General features: G+C 38.8%; 1 protein-coding gene across 3 annotated transcripts in view; it reads left to right on the top strand.

Moving 5' to 3' along the window:
• Positions 1-2,465: 2,465 nt before the first annotated feature.
• LOC125277155 overlaps positions 2,466-12,481 on the top strand; it is a 63,780-nt gene continuing 53,764 nt past the window's right edge. For all 3 annotated transcript variants that reach the window (XM_048205448.1, XM_048205449.1, XM_048205447.1), the window contains exons 1-2: positions 2,466-3,437; positions 9,328-9,430. The gene's annotated coding sequence lies outside the window, so the exon portion shown is untranslated. The remainder of the gene's footprint in view (positions 3,438-9,327; positions 9,431-12,481) is intronic.

Below are 12,481 nucleotides of genomic sequence, written 5' to 3'. Positions count from 1 at the left end.
ACGTTTACAAAGGAATAAAGTACTGTAATGCACATTGATGTCAGAACATGAAATGAAAAGTATGGTGCCCTTTTGGACAATAGGAGAGGTGACTCAGGTGACAGGACAAGAGGAGAGCAGTTTAAATGCAGTGAGAACTCTCTTTATGGCTCTGGCTGGACCGCTTCCCGACCTCCTGCGTCTCTTCATGAAACAGAGCAGACCTTCCTTACATGAAAAGCTGCAGTGACAGCACCTGGTTGTTATTTGGCCTAATGGACTGAAAGCTTACTCACCAGCAAGCAAATCAACTTGGGGGGGCTTGTTTCTTTGTTGCGCACTCACCCGCTACTTTTTACATCTCCTTCATGTTTTCATCTGCTTTTTCTGTCGCTTTCTTAACAAGATTATTGCAGTTTTACAAATTGCAACTTTTATTTTATTACTATTTTTGAATTATTATTATGTTTTAGTTTAGGTTTAATTAGTTTCAGTAAACGAAACGGCTGTTTGTGTCGCTGCAAGTGTAAGATGTATCTAATGTGCCATTTCTGATGCAGATCCAAAACCGAAACCTTTAAAGGTGCCCTAGATTATGTTTTTAAAAGATGTAATATAAGTCTGAGGTGTCCCCTGAATGTGTCTGTGAAGTTTCAGCTCAAAATACCCCATAGATTTTTTTTTATTAATTTTTTTAACTGCCTATTTTGGGGCATCATTATAAACGCGCCGATTTTATGCTGCGGCCCCTTTAAATCCCGTGCTATCCGCCCACAGAGCTAGCGCTTGCCTTGAACAGTGCATAAACAAAGTTTACACAGCTAATATAACCCTCAAAATGGATCTTTACAAAGTGTTCGTCATGCATGCGGCATGCATGCGTCGGATTATGTGAGTATTGTATACTGTTATATTGTTTACTTCTGATTTTGAACGAGTTTGATAGTGTTCCGTGGCTAACGGCTAATGCTACACTGTTGGAGAGATTTATAAAGAATGAAGTTGTGTTTATGCATTATACAGACTGCAAGTGTTTAAAAATGAAAATAGCGACGGCTCTCTTGTCTCCGTGAATACAGTAATAACCGATGGTAACTTTAACCACATTTAACAGTACATTAGCAACATGCTAATGAAACATTTAGAAAGACAGTTTACAAATATCACTAAAAATATTATGTTATCATGGATCATGTCAGTTATTATTGCTCCATCTGCCATTTTTCGCTATTGTTCTTGCTTGCTTACCTAGTCTGATGATTTGGTTGTGCACATCCAGACGTTAATCCTGGCTGCCCTTGTCTAATGCCTTTTATAATGTTGGAAACGTGGGCTGGTATATGCAAATATTGGTGGCGTACACTAGTGATTAAATGGTTTGTGTTCCTATGGCACAATCAGCCAATCAGAATCGTGATGTAATTTTTTTCTGAGACTCCAGAATAATTATTGGCATTAACTTTTATATTTTCTGATTTTATTTCAATGTTTTTAAATCATGACAGTGTTGAAAATCCGTCATTATTTACTCACCCTTATGTCATTCCAAACCTGTAAGACCTCATCTTCAGAACACAAATTAGGATATTTTTGATGAAATCCTACTTGAGCTTTCTGGCCTCTGATAGACTGCAATGTTATTACCACTTTCAAGGCCAAGAAAGGTTGTAAAAATATGGTTAAAATAGTCCACGTGACTGCAGTGGTTAAACCTTAATGTTATGAAGCGATGAGAATACTTTTTGTGCATAAAAACAAAACAAAAATAACGACTTTATTCAACAATTTCTTCTCTTCCATGTCAGTCTCCTATGCTGTTGATGTAGTCAACACAGTGCAGCGCTTCTGGTTTCTATGTCGGCTCATTATTGGCCAGCATCACACGCAGCGTTCTGACGTAGTACCCGGTCTCGCTGCACTGTGTTTACTACGTCAACAGCATAGGAGACTGACATGGAAGAGAAGAAATTGTTGAATAAAGTTGTTATTTATTTATTTTATTTTTTTGCGAACAAAAAGCATTCTTGTTGCTTTATAACTTTAAGGTTGAACCTCTGTAGTCACATGGACTACTTTAACAACGTTTTTTACTACTTCTCTGGGCCTTGAAGGTGGTAATAACGTTGCAGTCTATCAGAGGCCAGAAAGCTCATGGATTTCATCAAAAATATCTTAATTTGTGTTCCGAAGATGAACGAAAGTCTTACGGATTTGGAAAACATGAGGGTGAGTAATTAATGACCGAATTTTTGGGTGAACTAACTCTTTGAACAAAATATTGACTAATTGTTGTAGTTAGTGTATGCATTTTCTTCTGAGCTTTTTGGGTTTTTTATGCATTTTTTTCTTCTTCTTTTTTTGCATAGTAAACTTCCTAAGGGCCCTGTCCCAAATGGCACACTTCATAGCACTTTCGATCTTGTAGACTTACAATGGCTGACGCATGCGTGTGTCCGTTAAGTCCACGAGACGGTGGGGTGTCCCATTTGTCAATTTTAGGTTTCAGATGGGTGCTCGCGAGCGCCCCCTTTGCGGTCGATATGCGCCCTCGATGCGCACTTTTGCCAAGCACGCACTGGTGTGAGCTCCGCAGCAGACTTATTCCTGACAGTCAAAGCGGCATTACGTCACAAATCTCCAGACTCGTAGGAAGACCGTGAGTGTTTAGGGTGCCATTTGGGACAGGGCCATAAGCTCTGCAGTCTACATATTGTAATACACCCATTTAATACGTTTCCTCCAAGTGAGAGGTAGGGCCACATGAAGTATGGTCCACAGGATCCACCAATGACTCGCACATATACACCACCTCTTTCCCCCGACCACTGACAGACAGCATCCCAGAGCGCGTGCAGACTGTGCACGAACATATAAATACTTTCACCGACAGCCCTCTCACACGAGACTTGCTGTTTTGATGTGTGTCTCTGAGTTCAGAGAATCCCTAACTTCTCTTTTTCCTTCCACCCTGTCTTTTCCCTCTCCTCATGTGTTTTTTTGGGGTCTGTGCATGGAGAATGCTGACATGAGATTTCCTGCCAGTGTGTTTTCCTGTTCAAAGCGCTATTACTTCATTCAAAATGTTTTTTTTTTGGCACTGTGCACATCCATCATCGGATTCCATGAGGATGGAGCTCTTTGTGGACATACAGCTCATATGTCTAACAATCTGAATGGTCCAGTCGATTATTCCTTAACCTTGTCCTCCCCTCCCATATCCTGGGAGAGACTGTGCCTCTTTCCATTGTAAAGTGGTTTAGATTACACTGCTTCATTGTTGATTTCTGCCTCTTTCATCCTCCGTAACTAAAATGACAAACACATTTCTCTTTTAACTTGAAGAACACAGTTCATTTGTCATATCTCGCTTGCATCTCCCTCTCTCCAGGCCTGCCGTGAAGATACAGCGGCTCAAAGGGGAAACTGCTTCGCTCTGCAGTCAGGGGCCTCCTAACAAGGTATCTGTGTATCTAATATTCAACATGTGTTTTGATGTTTCCACTGGAGGTCTTCGTAAAAATCATTTTTTCCTCATCAAAACATGAACTTGCGAAAGTGAAAACAGGAGAGGAGCAAAAACAAAGGTCTGACTGTAAAAACCCAGAAAACTTCCAGCTCAGCATTCGCTTTTTTAAATCAAAGTGCCGCCAGAGAGACCAAACAGTGAGTCAGACACTGGAGGTAACACAATTTCCATGCAAATTCTCCATGCTTAATAAATCCAAGTTGTCGAAAACCACCCTTCGCGAGTGGCGATGGTCACGCTCGCACGCCTCCTCCGAAACCGTCTTTCCATTCCCCTTCTCACCCTCTCTCTCTCTCTCTCTCTCTCTCTCTCTCTCTCTCTCTGTTTAACAGTTGAAACTTGAAGAAAAGGATCAATAAAACATTACGTTTCATCATTTTTTCCATTCTTTAATTTTGACCGCAAAGCTGACATGTTTTAAGAGGTGCAACCTAATATTGCCTGAACTCCAGGACCCACCACAAAGATCTCTGGGTAACGGCAAGGGGAGGAAGTGCACAGACAGGAAGACGGGCGTGTATGGAAAAGCACACTCTGCTTGGCTGCAGCACACCCTTAAGTAACAACATATGGCAGCGGAGGAATTCTTCTCGTTGATGGTCGCAGGAACGTCGCCCTGTCGCTGCGGACACTTGGCTACCCTGTGTCCATGTCGGAGGACTGATAAGACTAGCCGTACCTAATTCCTTTCCATGTTCTCATCTTGGAGTAGGCATCACAATGGGTATGATTCATGGGGTAATTCCGACAGCTACTGACTTGGCTCCCGCTCGCATTTGGGAAGAATGTGACCTCACAATACTGTTCTTTCAAAGGCCTATCCCTGTCTGTTCTTCTCCCAGACCCGGCCTGAAGCACGCCTCTGTTCCCAGAGAGGGAAGTGGGGAGAAACAGAGGGAGAGAAAGAGTGGAGAGAGTGAAACTGTGTGTGTGTGTCTTTCTCTAATAGCCAGTAGAGAGGAAGGCAGGTCTTTGTCATTGCAGAGCAAAAGCATGCATGTACAGAAAGTGAGTGAGAAGAGTAATGCTGTCCATGGCAGCATATGGACCTCTGCATGTCATGCTAAATCATCTGTGGAGTTGCATCACGAGTAGTCGAGCTGTGTATGTTACAATTTTCTACAGCTATAATGGGCAGTTGTATTAAATCAGAAATTACTGTTACAATTAAGACAATAAGGTTTGTACAGAATTCATATATGAAGAATTGGCTCCCTTGAATTGAAGCATGAATTTGAATTGAATTTGCTACATCACAGGAAGCTGAACTGGAATGAGAGAAAGAGTATATTGCTGAATTATGTGCAATAATATATATGACCTGTGCTGGCAAAATGAGTCGGAATGCGTGAAAGCTACAGGCAAAAAAAATGAAAAATGTCAATTTTGGTTGAAATTGAGTTTTTCACAAAACTATGTTCATTAAGCCCTTGTCTAGCGATCCCAATGTTCCAAATAGAAATTAAACATCTAAAAGTATCTTTATTTGTATGTTTTCTGAGAGGAGTACCTTTCCTTTGTGCATGAAAAATGCCGTTTTCTCTGCTCGCTTCTGGGCTACTGGTGCTTCCCACAGCACAAGTTTGGTATCGTTGTAAAGCTCAGCATTCCAACTTTGTGAATACATATAGCAAATTCTCGATGGCATAAGTCTGAACCAATGAAATGTGATTTTCAAACTAAAGCTGATGTAAACAAAACGATCTTACTAGCGCTGACTAACAGATCCGGAGCGCAAGGACAAAGACGGCTCAGACAGCGTGTGATCCCGTTCTACACATATACACAAATACACAAAACTACAGTATTTCAGAAAATCTGTCTTGGCGAGTATTCACGCAAACATTATCTATTATGCCTTGAGTGAACGTTTGGTTAACTGTTGGGGAAGAACATCTGATGTGTAACATTATATTAGATCCATTTGGTACAGTAGGTTTTAATACATAGGCTGTCTGTTTCATTAATGTTAAAGGTGCCCTAGAATCAAAAATTGAATTTACCTTGGCATAGTTGAATAACAAGAGTTCAGTACATGGAAATGACATACAGTGAGTCTCAAACACCATTGTTTCCTCCTCCTTGTGTAAATCTCATTTGTTTAAAAGACCTCAGAAAAACAGGCGAATCTCAACATAACACCGACTGTTACGTAACAGTCGGGATCATTAATATGTACGCCCCCAATATTTGCATATGCCAGCTCATGATCAAGGCATTAGACAAGCCAGTATTAATGTCTGGATCTGTGCACAGCTGAATCATCAGACTAGATAAGCAAGCAAGAACAATAGCGAAAAATGGCAGATGGAGCGATAATAACTGACATGATCCATGATTACATGATATTTTTTGTGATATTTGTGAATTGTCTTTATAAATGTTTCGTTAGCATGTTGCTAATGTACTGTTAAATGTGGTTAAAGTTACCATCGTTTATTACTGTATTCACGGAGACAAGAGAGCCGTCGCTATTTTAATTTTTAAACACTTGCAGTCTGTATAATGCACAAACGCAACTTCATTCTTTATAAATCTCTCCAACAGTGTGTAATGTTAGCCACGGAGAACCATCAAACTCATTCAGAATCAAATGTAATCATCCAAATAAATACTATACTCACATGATCTGACGCATGCATGCAGTATGCATGACGAACATCTTGTAAAGATCCATTTGAGGGTTATATTAGCTGTGTGAACTTTGTAAATGCACTGTATTATAGTCGAGAGCTCGGGGGGCAGGGAGGGTGCTATTTAAAGGGGCCGCATGCTGAATCGGTGCATAGTTAATGATGCCCCAAATTAGGCAGTTAAAAAATGTATTAAAAAAAATCTATGGGATATTTTGAGCTGAAACTTCACAGACACATTCAGGGGACACCTTAGACTTATATTACATCTTGTAAAAACTGGTTCTAGGGCACCTTTAAACAATTGTGGAATCATGGAAAAAAAAGTTGAATATGTATATTTTTCCTATAGATATGAGTTTTGACTTGGTTTGTGACAACCAGGGATTTTAAGGTATGGTTGCTAGGTGATTTTGTTTCAGAACTTCCAGAAAACTTTAACTTGATTTTTCTCAAGATTGACTTTGCTGACTCTATCAGCTTCAAACTGGTGTAACACAAACAGATGTCATTTTTTGTCAGATTCCAACAAATCATACACCATTTTGAAGGTTTTTTTAACAGAGAATGTGAGAATGATAATAACTCATTTTTGAAAATTTGCTCATTGCAACTCATTTTGCCAGTAACGGGTCACATGTCAGGTGCTGGTCATATAATTAGAATATCATTAAAAAGTTGATTTATTTCACTAATTCCATTCAAAAAGTGAAACTTGTATATTATATTCATTCATTACACACAGACTGATATATTTCAAATGTTTATTTCTTTTAATTTTGATGATTATAACTGACAACTAAGGAAAATCCCAAATTCAGTATCTCAGAAAATTAGAATATTACTTAAGACCAATACAAAGAAAGGATTTTTAGAAATCTTGGCCAACTGAAAAGTATGAACATGAAAAGTATGAGCATGTACAGCACTCAATACTTAGTTGGGGCTCCTTTTGCCTGAATTACTGCAGCAATGCGGCGTGGCATGGAGTCGATCAGTCTGTGGCACTGCTCAGGTGTTATGAGAGCCCAGGTTGCTCTGATAGTGGCCTTCGGCTCTTCTGCATTGATGGGTCTGGCATATAGCATCTTCCTCCTCACAATACCCCATAGATTTTCTATGGGGTTAAGGTCAGGCGAGTTTGCTAGCCAATTAAGAACAGGGATACCATGGTCCTTAAAACAGATACTGGTAGCTTTGGCACTGTGTGCAGGTGCCAAGTCCTGTTGGAAAATGAAATCTGCATCTCCATAAAGTTGGTCAGCAGCAGGAAGCATGAAGTGCTCTAAAACTTCCTGGTATACGGCTGCGTTGACCTTGGACCTCAGAAAACACAGTAGACCAACACCAGCAGATGACATGGCACCCCAAACCATCACTGACTGTGGAAACTTTACACTGGACCTCAAGCAACGTGAATTGTGTGCCTCTCCTCTCTTCCTCCAGACTCTGGGACCCTGATTTCCAAAGGAAATGCAAAATTTACTTTCATCAGAGAACATTACTTTGGACCACTCAGCAGCAGTCCAGTCCTTTTTGGCTTGTGTCAAGCCAAGAATGGCTTGACACAAGGAATGCGACAGCTGAAACCCATGTCTTGCATACGTTTGTGCGTAGTGGTTCTTGAAGCACTGACTCCAGCTGCAGTCCACTCTTTGTGAATCTCCCCCACATTTTTGAATGGGTTTTGTTTTACAATCCTCTCCAGGGTGCGGTTATCCCTATTGCTTGTACACTTTTTTCTACCACATCTTTTCCTTCCCTTCGCCTCTCTATTAATGTGCTTGGACACAGAGCTCTGTGAACAGCTAGCCTCTTTTGCAATGACCTTTTGTGTCTTGCCCTCCTTGTGCAAGGTGTCAGTGGTCATCTTTTGGACAACTGTCAAGACAGCAGTCTTCCCCATGATCGTGTAGCCTACAGAACTAGAACTAGACCTATAGAACTAGACTCAGAGACCATTTAAAGGCCTTTGCAGGTGTTTTTAGTTAATTAGCTGATTAGAGTGTGGCACCAGGTGTCTTCAATATTGAACCTTTTCACAATATTCTAATTTTCTGAGATACTGAATTTGGGATTTTCCTTAGTTGTCAGTTATAATCATCAAAATTAAAAGAAATAAACATTAGAAATATATCAGTCTGTGTGTAATGAATGATTATAATATACAAGTTTCACTTTTTGAATGGAATTAGTGAAATAAATCAACTTTTTGATGATATTCTAATTATATGACCAGCACCTGTATTAATTATACTTGATGCATACATTTTTTTTTGAATTATGTTGAATTATGCAATTTCTTCCATCATTCAAAGTTTGTCTTGATGAACATTAAATTCAAATTTGAATTGTGATTCTACATCCTGTTTGCTACTTTAATTCAGATTCAATTCATATTTAGATTTTAAAAGTTGACAGCCCTGATGAGTTACACTGGGGTACTTTATTTCAGATCAGTTAGTGCTACTAATTAGTTTTCCTGAATCACAAAGCCAATAGTTTTATTATTTAAATTGGAGTGCAGTTATCAGACATGAGAAAGAAATTACAACTATACTGTACATAATCATTTTTTTCTTTTCTATAAGAAGATCAAGACATTGAAAACAAAAACAAATGATACATAAGAATCAGAGCAAGACAAAATGCTTTATAATTACTTGCATATATGTATGTGTCTTTGAGTTCAGACTTGTATACTGTATCAATAGATTGGAAAAAATAAAATGAGAGTATTTATACAGTATGATTCAATTCTCACTCTACATATATTTATCATATGTTGTAATAAATGAAAGACCCTTCAATGTGCACAAATTCATATGCATCTGCATATACAAAACATAAAATATCTCTAAAAAGAAGTTCATCGTCTCCCAGCGCTTCACATTTTAGGTGTATCAATAATCTGACATGCCAAGTTCTGGTCATGGAGCCTTTGCTAATTATCTGGGCTGTGTTTATCAAAAGCATTGTGAGTCAAGTTGATTGTAGAAACCATTGGTGGCAATGGTTCTACAAACTATTTCGGCTTATGATACTTTTGGAAAATGCAGCCCTGATGAGTTGAATCAAGTGTGTTAGATATCATATCACAGACATTTAAAATATGCTGTGCCGGCAGATTTTAACAGATAGGCTAATGTCCTGCCAGAAAACGATCAGTACTTTTCCATTTTTCTGTAGATTTGCTTACAGTGTGAGAGGAAGGGAGAAGGCGGGAGGAGATGTGATGCTGTGGACTTTCCTCTTCATGGGCCACCAACTTACTCACCACAAGCCTTCATTGGTAAACGTATGCTTTTCAGACACATCACAGATACACACATAATAGACAATAGACTCTCCAGCATGTCACTCACTAACTGGGTCACTCAAAACAGCTGTACAGACTTTTGTCTGTTGTTCACCCACACATCTCCCATGGCAGGCCAAAACCACCACGTGGTTTGTCATCCATCTCTACGCCAACTGTGCACATTAGATCTCAAAGCAGTCATCCATCTCTTTCATATTAGGCGTCTCACCATACAAACAGCTCTGAGTCATATCCCAAACTTCTTGAGTTTACTCCATTCAAATTGAATCCAAAATCATCATGTTTTATAGAAACTCTACAAGTGATCACCTTCAATCAGCACTAGACCAAACAACTACTTCTTAAGATGGAGCCAAATGGAAATATGTATTGCATAGCCATTTAAGTCATTTGTTTTTTCCCTTAAACTTTGCTGCTACAAAAGAATGAGGCATTTTGGGGCGGACAATGCATTGGCAGGAGAAGAAAGGTTGAGGGAATTGTTAAAAATGGGCTCCTGGGCAATCTCTCAATTCTTCCATGAACGCACACCCCTTGGCTTTGAAACGATGCAATCAAGACAACACACTCTCATTTGCTCTGTTAGCCACTTCGCTAAGTGCTAAGTAAGTTGATTTCCTGCAATTGTCTACTTTGGTAAGTGAAAGAAAACCGGCCCTCAGTCATAAAATACAACATAGTCAAAACAACCATGATTAAAAATAAGAACCACCAAAGATAGCCAGGCTTTTTATTTTTGGCTTCCAAACAATATAAACTTGTTTTATTTAAATGCGTTAATGATGATAAATGATCAAACTGAAGGGTCCGTTTGCTATACAGTTGTATGAGCTGTTTTCTGTTAGCATTAAGACTTCACTGTTATACTTTGACTTGCAGAGAATCTGGGCTTCTAGACGACCGTTGAGGGTGGAATAATTTGGCATTGTTAGAAAAAAAGCATGTCGGCTTTTAAGATGTGATGATTTCAAGATCCGCCAATTCATTCTTATCTGGACAAAGAATGAGTGTTTGATATCTGGATATCTTGTGAGTTTTACTGAATGTGCATTGTGATGCTTGGAGCTATAGCATATCTGATTACTGGTGTTAATGACAGCTTTGAAACTGATGTTCTGATATATCGTTAAATACAAACAAAGCTCTCAAATATTTTATAATCTTGTATAGCATTGCATTAAACTTGATGTTTAGATGGAAAATGATTCACTTAAAAGGCTTTAGTGAATGTTATTCCTTAAAAGACCATTTTATTAGCATAGTTGCATTACTATAAAATACTATAAATAGCTTTAAAGACGTTGTGAGGAGTTTTGCACATGGTTTGGTTCCATAAGAGGTTTTTTTCTGTCTTAAAATCCTGGTCAAGTGCATGAGACAAACCTACTGGAATCAGTACAGAATAGCTGTCGGTTCGACTAGCAAGTAGACTAGACATCCATTTTACACAAATAGAGCTTGGTTTATTTCCAAGCGTGAGTCAAAAAACAGTTTAATAAATCTCATGAGGCAAGTCCGACACCAGCGCAGTCCAGAACAGCCCAGGAGGTCAGATAGGAAAGCCGTCTAGTCAGTTTCGTGGAGCTGTACAGATACAAATCCAATAATAGGAGCAGATGATGTCACCCTAAATGTTTTTTAAAATTTAATTCTTGAGAAAAGATTGTCTGAGCTTGTTAAATGTCTACATCAGTGCATTTTATAAGATCCCTAAAGTAGCCATAATTGCTTGTAATGCAACACACAGTAGAGCTGGCAAATGCATATGAACAACACCGCTGCAATAGCAACGGTTTTCTTTATATGCGCTATAAAAGTATGTGTATGTAGTCTTGTATTCCCTGTATAGACGCAAAAAATAAATAAAATATATGCACTTAATTTTGATTCTAACGTTTTAACATTGTTGCTGTTACTATTTACAAAGCCAAACAATGTTACTATTTAATTTTACAATGTGGCTAGGACGTCCAATGAAACAGCACGGCATAAAGCAACTGTTGTTAAGCATCCAGAAAAAGACGTACTATACTCTAAATAAATAGTTAAAGCCTGGGACTGTAGCATTAGCTAACTTCCCTCTGATTAACCAGTTTGAATTCCTCATAATAGTGTTTCTGTCATCATAGCTTCTCAGACATTTCCTTGAAGATTTCTATCTGCAATGCAAACACACCCTGGGAAATATCATGCTAATCACCATTATTCCAACATGTGCCTCATTTTCCGCTGGGAGTAATTTATCTGGAGCATAATGCACAAATGAAAACAACCAAATCATCTATTGAGGTAATAAAGAGGAAAATCATGTTTAGGAGGCCATGCTGGTAAAACCGCAGATTAAAGATGCTTAATAGTATGTTGTATGTGCAAGTAAATGCACTGCAAAAATGACTTCTTAAAGGGATAGTTCACCCAAAAATGAAAATTTGATGTTTATCTGCTTACCCCTAGGGCATCCAAGATGTAGGTGACTTTGTTTCTTCAGTAGAACACAAATGATGATTTTTAAGCCCAACCGTTGCAGTCTGTCAGTCATATAATGCATGTCAATAGGAACACCGTCTATGAGAGTAAAAAAAAAAAAAAAAACATGCACAGACAAATCCAAATTAAACCCTGCGGCTTGTGATGACACATTGATGTCCTAAGACATGAAACAATCGGTTTGTGCATGAAACCGAACAGTATTTATATCATTTTTTACCTCTAATACACCACTATATCCAACTGCCATGAGCATCCGGTGTGTAAGGTTTGAAAACGCGCTGTTGCCAGAAGGAATCAGACCTCACACACCGGATGCTCAAGGCAATTTCTTTGTTGATTTTTTCGTGTCTTAGGACATCAGGGTTTAATTTGGATTTGTCTGTGCATGTTTTTTTTTTTTTTTACTGTCATAGATGGTGTTCCTATTGACATGCATTATATGACTGACAACGGTTGGAGTTAAAAATCATAATTTGTGTTCTACTGAAGAAACAAAGTCACCTAAATATTGGATGCCCTGGGGGTAAGCAG

The sequence above is a fragment of the Megalobrama amblycephala genome, linkage group LG10 (assembly GCF_018812025.1).
Source record: "Megalobrama amblycephala isolate DHTTF-2021 linkage group LG10, ASM1881202v1, whole genome shotgun sequence".
In the NCBI taxonomy this organism is placed as follows: Eukaryota; Metazoa; Chordata; class Actinopteri; order Cypriniformes; family Xenocyprididae; genus Megalobrama; species Megalobrama amblycephala.
This window is presented reverse-complemented; position numbering and strand designations above follow the sequence as displayed.